A 14,297-nucleotide genomic window follows, 5' to 3' on the forward strand; every position below is an offset into this window, starting at 1 on the left:
TGGATAAAACGAGTAAGGGCCGGGGTTTACCCGAAAAATTGGTAAAACGAGTAAGGGCCGGGGGTCAACCGAAAAATGGCAGAAAAACGATAAAAATTAAAATGGCGTCGCGCCTTCCTGAAAACATGATAAAATGAATACGGGATGGGTGTTTATGGAGAAATGGGTAGAATTAGTGAGATTGGTCGTCGGCCGAAAATGAGTAAGGCCAGTAAGGGCCGGGGGTTAACTGAAAAATGGCAGAAAAACGATGAAAACTAAAATGCTGTCGGATCTTCATGAAAACGTGATAAAATGAATACGGGGTGGGTGTTTATGGAGAAATAGGTAGAATTAGTAAGATTGTTTGTTGGTCGAAAAATGGGTACAACGAGTAAGGGCCGGGGTTTACCCGAAAAATGGGTAAAACGAGTATGGGCCCGGGGTTACCCGAAAAATGGCAGAAAAACGATAAAAATGAAAATGGCGTCGCGCCTTCCCGAACACATGATAAAATGAATATGAGATGGATGGTTATGGAGAAATGGGTAGAATTAGTAAGATTGGTCGTCGACTGAAAAATGGGTAAAACGAGTTAGGGCCGGGGGTGAACTGAAAAATGGCAGAAAAATGGTAAAAATTAAAATGGCGTCGTATCGTCCCGAAAACCTGATAGAATGAATACTGGATGGGTGTTTATGGAGAAATGGGTAGAATTAGTAAGATTGGTCGTCGGCCGCAAAATGGGTAAAACGAATAAGGGCCGGGGGTTATCCGAAAAATGGTAGAAAAACGGTAAAAAGAATAATGGTGTCGTATCGTCCCGAAAACATGATAGAATGAATACGGGATGGGCGTTTATGGAGAAATGGGTAGAATTAGTAAGATTGGTCATCGGCCGAAAAATGGGTAAAACGAGTAAGGGCCGGGGGTTACCCGAAAAATGGCAGAGAAACGATAAAAATGAAAATGGCGTCGCGCCTTCCCGAAAACATGATAAAATGAATATGAGATGGATGGTTATGGAGAAATGGGTAGAATTAGTAAGATTGGTCGTCGACTGAAAAATGGGTAAAATGAGTTAGGGCCGGGGGTGAACTGAAAAATGGCCCGAAAAATGGTAGAAAAACGGTGAAAATGACAACGGCGTCGGATCTTCCCGAGAACATGATAGAATTAATACGGGATGGGTGTTTATGGAGAAATGGGTAGAATTAGTAAGATTGGTCGTCGGCCGCAAAATGGGTAAAACGAATATGGGCCGGGGGTTACCCGAAAAATGGCAGAAAAATGGTAAAAATTAAAATGGCGTCGTATCGTCCCGAAAACCTGATAGAATGAATACTGGATGGGTGTTTATGGAGAAATGGGTAGAATTAGTAAGATTGGTCGTCGGCCGCAAAATGGGTAAAACGAATAAGGGCCGGGGGTTACCTGAAAAATGGCAGAAAAATGGTAAAAATTAAAATGGTGTCGTATCGTCCCGAAAACATGATAGAATGAATACGGGATGGGTGTTTATGGAGAAATGGGTAGAATTAGTAAGATTGGTCGTCGACCGAAAAATGAGTAAAACGAGTAAGGGCCGGGGGTGACTCGAAAAATGGGTAAAACGAGTAAGGGCCGGGGGTTACCCGAAAAATGGCAGAAAAATGGTAAAAATGAAAATGGCGTCGGATCGTCCCGAAAAAATGATAGAATGAGTACTGGATGGGTGTTTATGGAGAAATGGGTAGAATTAGCAAGATTGGTCGTCGGCCGAAAAATGAGTAAAACGAGTTAGGGCCCGGGGTTACCCGAAAAATGGCAGAAAATGGTAAAAATCAAAATAGCGTCGGATCTTCCCGAAAACATGACAGAATGAATACGGGATGGGTGTTTATGGAGAAACGGCTAGAATTAGTAAGATTGGTCATCGACTGAAAAATGGGTAAAACGAGTAAGGGCTGGGGGTGACCCGAAAAAGGGCAGAAAAATGGTAAAAATTAAAATGGCGTTTTATCGTCCCGAAAACATGATAGAATGAATACCGGATGGGTGTTTATGGAGAAATGGGTAGAATTAGTAAGATTGGTCGTCGACCGAAAAATGAGTAAAACAAGTAAGGGCCGAGGGTGACTCGAAAAATGGGTAAAACGAGTAAGGGCCGGGGGTTACCCGAAAAATGGCAGAAGAACGATAAATATGAAAATGACGTCGACCCTTTCCGAAAACATGATAGACTGAATACAGGTGGGTGTTTATGGAGAAATGGGTAGAATTAGTAAGATTGGTTGTCGGCCGAAAAATGAGCAAAACGAGTAAGGGCCGGGAGTTATCCGAAAAATGGGTAAAACGAGTAAGGGCCGGGGGTTACCCGAAAAATGGCAGAAAAACGATAAAAATTAAAATGGCGTTGCGCCTTCCTGAAAACATGATAAAATGAATACGGGATGGGTGTTTACGGAGAAATGGGTAGAATTAGTAAGATTGGACATCGGCCGAAAAATGAGTAAAATTAGTAATGTTGTGTGTCGGCCGAAAAATGGGTAAAACAAGTAAGGGCCAAGGGTTACCCGAAAAATGGCATAAGAACGACGAGAACAAAAATGGCGTCGGATCTTCCCGAAAACGTGATGAAATGGATACGGGGAGGGTGTTTATGGAGAAATAGGTGGAATTAGTAAGATTGGTTGTCGGTCGAAAAATGGGTACAACGAGTAAGGGCTGGGCTTTACCCAAAGAATGGGTAAAATGAGCAAGGGCCGGGGGTTACCCGAAAAATGGCAGAAAAATGGGAAAAATTAAAATGGCGTCGAATCTTCCCGAAAACATGATAGAATGAATACGGGATGGGTGTTTATGGAGAAATGGGTAGAATTAGTAAGATTGGTCGTCGGCCGCAAAATGGGCAACACGAATAAGGGCCGGGGTTTACCCGAAAAATGGGTGAAATGAATAAGGGCCGGGGGTTATTGGAAAAATGGCAGAAAAATGGTGAAAATGAAAATGGCGTCGGATCTTCCCGAAAACATGATAGAATGAATACGCGATGGGTGTTTATGGAGAAATGGGTAGAATTAGTAAGATTGGTTGTCGACTGAAAAATGGGTAAAACGAGTAAGGGCCGGGGGTTAACCAAAAAATGGCAGAAAAATGGTAAAAATTAAAATGGCGTCGTATCGTCCCGAAAACATGATAGAATGAATACGTGATGGGTGTTTATGGAGAAATGGGTAGAATTAGTAAGATTGGTCGTCTGCCGAAAAATGGGTAAAATGAGTAAGGGCTGAGAGTTACCCAAAAAATGAGTCAAACGATTAAGGGCCAGGGGTTACCCGAAAAATGGTAGAAAAACGATAAAAATTAAAATGCGTCGACCCTTCCTGAAAACATGATAAAATGAATACGGGATGGGTGTTTATGGAGAAATGGGTAGAATTAGTGAGATTGGTCGTCGGCCCAAAAATGAGTAAAACGAGTAAGGGCCGGGGGTTAGCTGAAAAATGGCAGAAAAACGATGAAAACGAAAATGCTGTCGGATCTTCATGAAAACGTGATAAAATGAATACGGGGTGGGTGTTTATGGAGAAATAGGTAGAATTAGTAAGATTGTTTGTTGGTCGAAAAATGGGTACAACGAGTAAGGGCCGGGGTTTACCCAAAAAATGGTTAAAACGAGTAAGGGTCGGGGGTTACCCGAAAAATGGCAAAAAAAGGATAAATATTAAAATGGCTTCGGATCGTCCCGAAAGCATGATAGAATGAATACGGGATGGGTGTTTATGGAGAAATGGGTAGAATTAGTAAGATTGGTCGTCGACGGAAAAATGGGTAAAACGAGTAAGGGCCGGGGTTTACCCGAAAAATGGGTAAAACGAGTAAGGGCCGGGGGTCACCCGAGAAATGGCAGAAAAATTGTAAAAAGTATAATGGTGTCGTATCGTCCCGAAAACATGATAGAATGAATACGGGATGGGTGTTTATGGAGAAATGGGTAGAATTAGTAAGATTGGTCATCGGCCGAAAAATGGGTAAAACGAGTAAGGGCCGGGGGTTACCCGAAAAATGGCAGAGAAACGATAAAAATGAAAATGGCGTTGCGCCTTCCCGAAAACATGATAAAATGAATATGAGATGGATGGTTATGGAGAAATGGGTAGAATTAGTAAGATTGGTCGTCAACCAAAAAATGGGTAAAATGAGTATGGGCCGGGGGTTAGGTAAAATTAGTAAGATTGGTCATTGGCCGAAAAATGCGTAAAACAAGCAATGGCCAGGGGTTACCCAAAAAATGGCAGAAAAACGAGAAATATGAAAGTGGCGTTGACTCTTCCCGAAAACATGATAGAATGAATACGGGATGGGTGTTTATGGAGAAATTGGTAGAATTAGTAAGATTGGTCATCAGCGGAAAATTGCGTAAAACCAGGAAGGGCTGGAGTTTACCTGAAAAATGGGTAAAACGAGCAAGGGCCGGGGGTTACCCAAAAAATGGCAGAAAAACGATGAGACCGAAAATGGCGTCGGATCTTCCCGAAAACGTGATAAAATGAATACGGGGTGGGTGTATATGGAGAAATAGGTAGAATTAGAAAGATTGATTGTCGGTCGAGAAATGGATAAAACGAGTAAGGGCTGGGGATTACCCGAAAAATGGCAGAAAAATGGTAAAAATTAAAATGGTGTTGGATCTTCCCGAAAATATGATAAAATGAATACGGGGTGGGTGTTTATGGAGAAATAGGTAGCATTAGTAAGATTGGTCTTCAGAAAAACGAGAAATATGGCAGAAAAACGAGAAATATGAAAATGGCGTTGACTCTTCCCGAAAACATGATAGAATGAATACGGGATGGGTGTTTATGGAGAAATGGGTAGAATTAGTAAGATTGGTCATCAGCGGAAAATTGCGTAAAACCAGGAAGGGCTGGGGGTTACCCGAAAAATGGGTAAAACGAGTAAGGGCCGGGGGATATCCGAAAAATGGCAGAAAAATGGTAAAAATTTAAATGGCGTCGGATTTTCCGGAAAACATGATCAAATGAATACGGGATGGGTGTTTATGGAGAAATGGGTCGAATAAGTAAGATTGGTTGTCGGCCAAAAAATGCGTAAAACGAGTAAGGGTCGGGGTTTACCCGAAAAATGGGTAAAACGAGTAAGGGCCGGGGGTTTCCCAAAAAATGGGTAAAATGAGTAAGGGCTGGGGGTTACCCGAAAAATGGCAAAAAAACGTTAAATATGAAAATGGCGTCGACTCTTCCCGAAAACATGATAAAATGAATACGAGATGGGTGTTTATGGAGAAATGGGTAGAATTAGTAAGATTGGTCGTCAGCCGCAAAATGGGTAAAACGAGTAAGGGCCGGGGGTTACCCGAAAAATGACAGAAAAACGAAAAAAATGAAAAGGGCGTAGCACCCTCCTGAAAACATGATATAATGAATACGGGATGGGTGTTTACGGAGAAATGGGTAGAATTAGTAAGATTAGTCGTAGGCCGAAAAATGGGTAAAACAAGTAAGGGAAATGGGTAGAAGTAGTAAGATTGGTCGTCGACAACAAAATGAGTAAAACGAGTAAGGGCCGGGGGTTACGTGAAAAATGGCAGAAAAACGATGAAAACGAAAATGGTGTCGGATCTTCCTGAAAACGTGATAAAATGAATACGGGGTGGGTGTTTATGGAAAAAAAGGTAGAATTAGTAGGATTGGTCGTCGGTCGCAAAATGGGTAAAATGAGCAAGGACCGGGGGTTACCCAAAAAATGGCAGAAAAATGGTAAAAATGAAAATGGCGTAGGATCTTCTCGAAAACATGATAAAATGAATACGGGATGGGTGTTTGTGGAGAAATGGGTATAATTAGTAAGATTGGTCGTCGGCCGAAAAATGGGTAAAATGAGTGAGGGCTGGGGGTCACCCGAAAAATAGGTAAAACGAGTAAGGGCCGGGGGTTAGCCGAAAAATGGCAGAAAATTGATTAAAATAAAAATGGTTAAAATAAAAATGACGTCGGATGCTCCAGAAAACATAATAAAATGAATTCAGGGTGGGTGTTTATGGAGATATAGGTAGAATTCGTAAGATTGGTTGTCGTTCGACAAATGGGTAAAACGAGTAAGGGCCGGGGGTTACCCGAACAATAGGTAAAAACGAGTAAGGGCCAGGGGTCACCCGAAAAATGGCAGAAGAACGATAAAAATGAAAATGGCGTTGCACCTTCCTGAAAACATAATATAATGAATACGAGATGGGTGTTTGCGGAGAGATGGTTAGAATTAGTAAGATTGGTCGTCGGCCGAAAAATGAGTAAAATGAGTAAGGGCCGGGGGTTACCCGAAAAATGGGTGAAAAAGGGTGAAAATAAAAAAAGCATCGGATCTTCCAAAAAACGTGATAAAATGAATACGGGGTGGGTGTTTATGGAGAAATGGGTAGAATTAGTAAGATTGGTCGTCGGCCGAAAAATGAGTAAAATGAGTAAGGGCCGGGGGTTGCCGGAAAAATGGCAGAAAAACGAAAAAAATGAAAATGGCGTCGCGCCTTCCCGAAAACATTATAAAATGAATATGAGATGGGAGTTTATGGAGAAATGGGTATAATTCGTAAGATTGGTCGTCGGTCGAAAAATGGGTAAAAATTAGTAATATTGTGTGTCGGCCGAAAAATGGGTAAAACGAGTAAGGGACGGGGGTTACTGGAAAAATGGCAGAAAAACGATAATCAAAATGGTGTCGCGCCTTCCCGAAAAGATTATAAAATGAATACAAGATGGGAGTTTATGGAGAAATGGGTATAATTTGTAAGATTGGTCGTCGGTCGAAAAATGGGTAAAATTAGTGATATTGTGTGTCGGCCAAAAAATGGGTAAAACGAGTAAGGGCCGGTGAATACCGGAAAAATGGCAGAAAAACGGTGAAAATTAAAATGGTGTCGGATCTTCCCGAAAACATGATAGAATGAATACGGGATGGGTGTTTATGGAGAAATGGGACAAATTAGTCAGATTGGTAGTCGGCCGAAAAATGGGTAAAAGTAGTGATATTGTTTGTCAGCCGAAGAATGGGTAAAACGAATAAGGGCCAGGGGCTACCCAAAAAATGGCAGAAAAACGATGAAAACGACAATGGCGTCGGATCTTCCAGAAAACATGTTAAAATGAATACGGGTGGGTGTTTATGGAGAAATAGGAAGAATTAGTAAGACTGGTCGTCGGCCGCAAAAAGGGTAAAACGAGTAAGGGCCGGGGGTTACTGGAAAAATGGCAGAAAAACGGTGAAAATGAAAATGGCGTTGGATCTTCCCGAAAACATGATAGAATGAATACGGGATGGGTGTTTATGGAGAAATGGGTAGAATTAGTAAGATTGGTCGTCGGCTGAAAAATGGGTAAAACGAGTAAGGGCCGGGGGTTACCCGAAAAATGGCAGAAAAACGGTAAAAATGAAAATGGCGTCGGATCTTCCAGAAAACATGTTAAAATGAATACGGGTGGGTGTTTATGGAGAAATAGGAAGAATTAGTAAGACTGGTCGTCGGCCGCAAAAAGGGTAAAACGAGTAAGGGCCGGGGGTTACTGGAAAAATGGCAGAAAAACGGTGAAAATGAAAATGGCGTTGGATCTTCCCGAAAACATGATAGAATGAATACGGGATGGGTGTTTATGGAGAAATGGGTAGAATTAGTAAGATTGGTCGTCGGCTGAAAAATGGGTAAAACGAGTAAGGGCCGGGGGTTACCCGAAAAATGGCAGAAAAACGGTAAAAATGAAAATGGCGTCGGATCTTCCCGAAAACATGATATAATGAATACTGGATGGGTGTTTATGGAGAAATGGTTAGAATTCGTAAGATTGGTCCTCGGCCGGAAAATGGGTAAAACGAGTAAGGGCCGGGGGATTACCGGAAAAATGGCAGAAAAAGGGTGAAAATAAAAACAGCATCGGATCTTCCAATATCGTGATAAAATGAATACGGGGTGGGTTTTAATAGAGAAATGGGTGGAATTAGTAAGATTGGTCTTCGGCCGAAAAATGAATAAAACGAGCAAGGGCCGGGGGTTACCGGAAAAATGGCAGCAAAACGATAAAAATGAAAATGGTGTCGCGCCTTACCGAAAACATTATAAAATGAACATGAGATGGGTGTTTATGGAGAAAGTGGTAGAATTAGTAAGATTGGTCGTCGGTCGAAAAATGGGTAAAATCAGTAATATTGTGTGTCGGCCGAAAAATGGGTAAAACGAGTAAGGGCCGGGGGTCACCCGAAAAATGGGTAAAACGAGTAAGGGCCGGGGGTTACCCGAAAAATGGCAGAAAAATGGTTAAAATAAAAATGGCGTCGGATGTTCCAGAAAACATGATAAAATGAATTCGGGGTGGGTGTTTATGGAGAAATAGGTAGAATTCGTAAGATTGGTTGTCGGCCGTAAAATGATTAAAACGAGTAAGGGCCGAGGGGTCACCCGAAAAATGGCAGAAAAACGATGAAATGGCAGCGCACCTTCCTGAAAACATGATATAATGAATACGGGATGGGTGTTTATGGAGAAATGGTTAGAATTCGTAAAATTGGTCGTCGGCCGAGAAATGGGTAAAACGAGTAAGGGCCGGGGGGTCACCGGAAAAATGGCCGAAAAAGGGTGAAAATAAAAACAGCATCGGATCTTCCAATATCATGATAAAATGAATACGGGGTATGTTTTCATGGAAAAATGGGTAGAATTAGTAAGATTGGTCGTCGGCCGAAAGATGAGTAAAATGAGTAAGGGCCGGGGGTTACCCGAAAAATGGCAGAAAAACCATAAAAATGAAAATGGTGTCGCGCCTTCCCAAAAACATTATAAAATTAATACAAGACGGGTGTTTATGGAGAAATGGGTATAATTAGTAAGATTGGTGGTCGGTCGAAAAATGGGTAAAATTAGTAATATTGTGTGTCGGCCAAAAAATGGGTAACACGAGTAAGGGCCGGGGGTTACCGGAAAAATGAAAATGGCGTTGGATCTTCCAGAAAACATGATACAATGAATACGGGATGGGTGTTTATGGAGAAATGGGTAGAATTAGTAAGATTGGTTGTCGGTCAAAAATGGGTAAAACAAGTAAGGGCCGGGGGGTTACCGGAAAAATGGCAGAAAAACGGTGAAAATGAAAATGGTGTCAAATCTTCCCGAAAACATGATAGAATGAATACGGGATGGGTGTTTATGAAGAAATCGGTAGAATAAGTAAGATTGGTCGTCCACTGAAAAATGGGTAAAACGAGTAAGGGCTGGGGGTTACACGAAAAATGGCAGAAAAATGGTAAAAAGTAAAATGGCGTTGCATCGTCCCGAAAACATGATAGAATGAATACGGGATGGGTGTCTATGGAGAAATGAGTAGAATTATTAAGATTGGTCGTCGGCTGAAAAATGAGTAAAACGAGTAAGGGCTGGGGGTTACCCGAAAAATGGCAGAAAAATGGTAAAAAGTAAAACGGCGTCGTATCGTCCCGAAAGCATGATAGAATAAATACGGGATGGGTGTTTATGGAGAAATGGGTAGAACAAGTGAGATTGGTTGTCGGCCAAAAAATGAGTAAGACAAGTAAGGGCCAGGGGTTAACTGAAAAATGGCAGAAAAACGATGAAAACGAAAATGCTGTCGGATCTTCCTGAAAACGTGATAAAATGAATACGGGGTGGGTGTTTATGGAGAAATAGGTAGAATTAGTAAGATTATTTGTCGGTCGAAAAATGGTTACAACAAGTAAGGGCCGGGGGTTACCCGAAAAATGGGTATAATGAGTAAGGGCCGGGGGTTACTGGAAAAATGGCAGAAAAAGGTTTAAATGAAAATGGCGTCGGAACTTCCCGAAAACATGATAGAATGAATACGCGATGGGTGTGTATGGAGAAATGGGTAGAATTACTAAGATTGGTCGTCGACTGAAAAATGGGTAAAACGAATAAGGGCTGGGGGTTAACAGAAAAATGGCAGAAAAATGGTAAAAATTAAAATGGCGTCGTATCGTCCCGAAAACATGATAGAATGAATACGGGATGGGTGTTTATGGAGAAATGGGTAGAATTAATAAGATTGGTCGTCGGCTGAAAAATAGGTAAAATGAGTAAGGGCTGAGAGTTACCCAAAAAATGAGTAAAACGATTAAGGGCCGGGGGTTACCCGAAAAATGGCTGAAAAAGGGTGAAAATAAAAACAGCTTCGGATCTTCCAAAAAACGTAATAAAATGAACACGGGGTGGGTGGTTATCAAAAAATAGGTAGAATTAGTAAGATTGGTCGTCAGTCGAAAAATGTCTAAAACGAGCAAGGGCCGGGGGTTACCCAAAAAATGGCAGAAAAACGATGAGAACGAAAACGGCGTCGGATCTTCCCGAAAACGTGATAAAATGGATGCGGGATGGGTGTTCATGGAGAAATAGGTAGAATTAGTAAGATTGTTTGTTGATCGAAAAATGGGTACAACGAGTAAGGGCCGGGGTTTAACCAAAAAATGGGTAAGACGAGTAAGGGCTGGGGGTTACCCGAAAAATTGGTAAAACGAGTAAGGGCCGGGGGTCAACCGAAAAATGGCAGAAAAACGATAAATATGAAAATGGCGTCGACCCTTCCTGAAAACATGATAGAATGAATACGAGATGGGTGGTTATGGAGAAATGGGTAGAATTAGTAAGATTGGTCGTCGGCCGCTAAATGGGTAAAACGAGCAAGGGCCGGGGGGTAACCGAAAAATGACAGAAAAACGAAAAAAATGAAAATGGCGTTGCACCTTCCTGAAAACATCTTATAATGAATACGGGATGGGTGTTTATGGAGAAATGGGTAGAATTAGTAAGATTAGTCGTCGGCCGAAAAATGTGTAAAACAAGTAAAGGCCGGGGGGTTATCCGAAAAATGGCCGAAAAAGGGTGAAAATAAAAACAACAAATTAAAATGGCGTCAGATCTTCCCGAAAACATGATAAAATGAATACGAGATGGGTGTTTATGGAGAAATGGGTAGGATTAGTAAGATTGGTCGTCGGTCGAAAAATGGGTAAAATGAGCAAGGGCCGGGGGTTACCAGAAAAATGGCTAAAAAATGGTGAAAATAAAAACAGCATCGGATTTTCCAAAAAACATGATAAAATTAATACAGGGTGGTGGTTATGAAAAAATAGGTAGAATTAGTAAGATTGGTCGACAGTCGAAAAATGTGTAAAACGAGTAAGGGCCGAGGGTTACCCAAAAAATGGCAGAAGAACGATGACAAAAAAATTGGCGTCGGATCTTCCCGAAAACATGATAGAATGAATACGGGATGGGTGTTTATGGAGAAAGGGGTATAATTAGTAAGATTGGTCATCAGCCGAAAAATGCGTAAAACGAGTAAGGGCCGGGGGTTACTCGAAAAATGGGTAAAATGAGTAAGGGCCGGGGGTACCCGAAGAATGGCAAAAAAACGATAAATATGAAAATGGTGTCGACTCTTCCCGAAAACATGATAGTTTGTTTTTGATTAGTGAGATTGGTCATCAGTCGAAAAATGGCTAAAACGAGTAAGGGCCAGGTGTTACCGGAAAAATGGCAGAAAAACTGAAAAAATAAAATGGCGTCGGATCTTCCCGAAAACATGATAGAATGAATGCGGGATGGGTGTATATGGAGAAATGGGTAGAATAAGTAAGATTGGTCGTCGGCTGAAAAATGGGTAAAACGAGTAAGGGCCGGGGGTTACCCGAAAAATGGCTGAAAATGGGTGAAAATAAAAACAGCTTCGGATCTTCCAAAAAACCTGATAAAATGAACACGGGGTGGGTGGTTATCAAAAAATAGGTAGAATTAGTAAGATTGGTCGTCAGTCGAAAAATGTCTAAAACGAGCAAGGGCCGGGGGTTACCAAAAAAATGGCAGAAAAACGATGAGAACGAAAATGGCGTCGGATCTTCCCGAAAACGTGATAAAATGGATGCGGGATGGTGGGTGTTTATGGAGAAATAGGGAGAATTAGTAAGATTTTTTGTTGATTGAAAAATGGGTACAACGAGTAAGGGCCGGGGGTTACGTGAAAAATGGCAAAAAAACGATTAATATAAAAATGGCGTTGACTCTTCCCGAAAACATGATAGAATGAATACAGAATGGGTGTTTATGGATAAATGGGTAGAATTAGTAATATTGGTCGTCGACTGAAAAAGGGGTAAACCGAGTAAGGGCCGGGAGTTATCCGAAAAATGGCAGAAAAACGATAAAAATGAAAATGCCATTGCGCCTTCCCGAAAACATGATGGGATGGGTGTTCATGAAGAAATGGGTAGAATTAGTAAGATTGGTCGTTGGCCGAAAAATGGGTAAAATGAGCAAGGGCCGGGAGGTACCCAAAAAATGAGTAAAACAAGTAAGGGCCGGGGGTTACCCGAAAAATGGCAGACAAATGGTCAAAATTAAAATGGCGTCGTATCGTCCCGAAAACATTATAAAATGAATACGGGATGGGTGTTTATGGAGAAATGGGTAGAATTATTAAGATTGGTCGTCGACTGAAAAATGGGTAAAACGAGTAAGGGCCGGGGGTTACCCGAAAAATGGCAGAAAAACGGTAAAAATGAAAATTGCGTCGGATCTTCCCGAAAACATGAAAGAATGAATACGGGATGGGTGTTTATGGAGAAATGTATAGAATTAGTAAGATTGGTCGTCGGCCGAAAAATGGGTGAAATGAGCAAGGGCCGGGGGTTACCCAAAAAATGGCAGAAAAACAAGAAATATGAAAATGGCGTCGGATCGTCCCGAAAACATGATAGAATGAATACGGGATGGGTGTTTATGGAGAAATGGGTAGAATTAGTAAGATTGGTCGTCGACAGAAAAACGGGTAAAACGAGTAAGGGCCGGGGTTTACCCGAAAAATGGGTAAAACGAGTAAGGGCCGCTGGGGGTGACCCGAAAAATGGCAGAAAAACGGTAAAAATTATAATGGCGTCGTATCGTCTCGAAAACATGATAGAATGAATACGGCATGGGTGTTTATGGAGAAATGGGTAGAATTAGTAAGATTGGTCGTCGACCGAAAAATGAGTAAAACGAGTAAGGGCCGGGAGTTACCCAAAAAATGGGTAAAACGAGTAAGGGCCAGGGGATACCGAAAAATGGCAGAGAAACGATAAATATGAAAATGGCGTCGCGCCTTCCTGAAAACATGATAAAATGAATACGGGATGGGTGCTTATGGAGAAATGGGTAGAATTAGTAAGATTGGTCATTGACCGAAAAATGGGTAAAACGAGTAAGGGCCGGGGTTTATCCGAAAAATGGGTAAAACTAGTAAGGGCCGGGGGTGACCCGAAAGATGGAAGAAAAATGGTTAAAATTAAAATGGCGTTGTATCGTCCCGAAAACGTGATACAATGAATACGGGATGGGTGTTTACGGAGAAATGGGTAGAATTAGTAAGATTGGTTGTCAGCCGAAAAATGAGTAAAACGAGTAAGGGCCGGGGGTTACCTGACAAATGGCAGAAAAACGAGAAATATGAAAATGGCGTCGACCCTTCCCGAAAACATGATAAAATGAATATGAGATGGGTGGTTATGGAAAAATGGGCAGAATTAGTAAGATTGATCGTCGGCCACAACATGGGTAAAACGAGTAAGGGCCTTGGTTTACCCAAAAAATGGGTAAAGCGACTAAGGGCCGGGGGTTACCCAAAAAATGGCAGAAAAATGTTAAAATTAAAATGGCGTCGGATCTTCCCGAAAACATGATAGAATGAATACAGGATGGGTGTTTATGGAGAAATGGTAGAATTAGTAAGATTGGTCGTCGACTGAAAAATGGATAAAATGAGTAAGGGCCGGGGGTTACCCGAAAAATGGCAGAAAAACGGTAAAAATTAAAATGGCGAAAATGGCGTCGGATCTACCCGAAAACATGATAGAATGAATGCGGGATGGGTGTTTATGGAGAAATGGGTAGAATTAGTAAGATTGGTCGTCGGTCGAAAAATGGATAAAATGTGCAAGGTGCGGGAGTTACCCAAAAAATGGGTAAAATGAGTAAGGGCTGGGGGTTAACCGGAAAATGGCGGAAAAACGATAAATATGAAAGTGGCGTCGACCCTTCTCAAAAAAATGATAGAATGAATACGGGATGGGTGTTTATGGAGAAATGGGTAGAATTAGTAAGATTGGTCGTCGGCCGAAAAATGAGTAAAACGAGTAAGGGCCGGGGGTGACCCGAAAAATGGGTAAAACGAGTAAGGGCCGGGGGTTACCCGAAAAATGGCAGAAAAACGAGAAAAATTAAAATGGCATTGCACCTTCCCGAAAACATGATAAAATGAATTTGAGAT

Source organism: Thunnus thynnus, chromosome 12 (genome assembly GCF_963924715.1).
Source record: "Thunnus thynnus chromosome 12, fThuThy2.1, whole genome shotgun sequence".
Taxonomy (NCBI): Eukaryota; Metazoa; Chordata; class Actinopteri; order Scombriformes; family Scombridae; genus Thunnus; species Thunnus thynnus.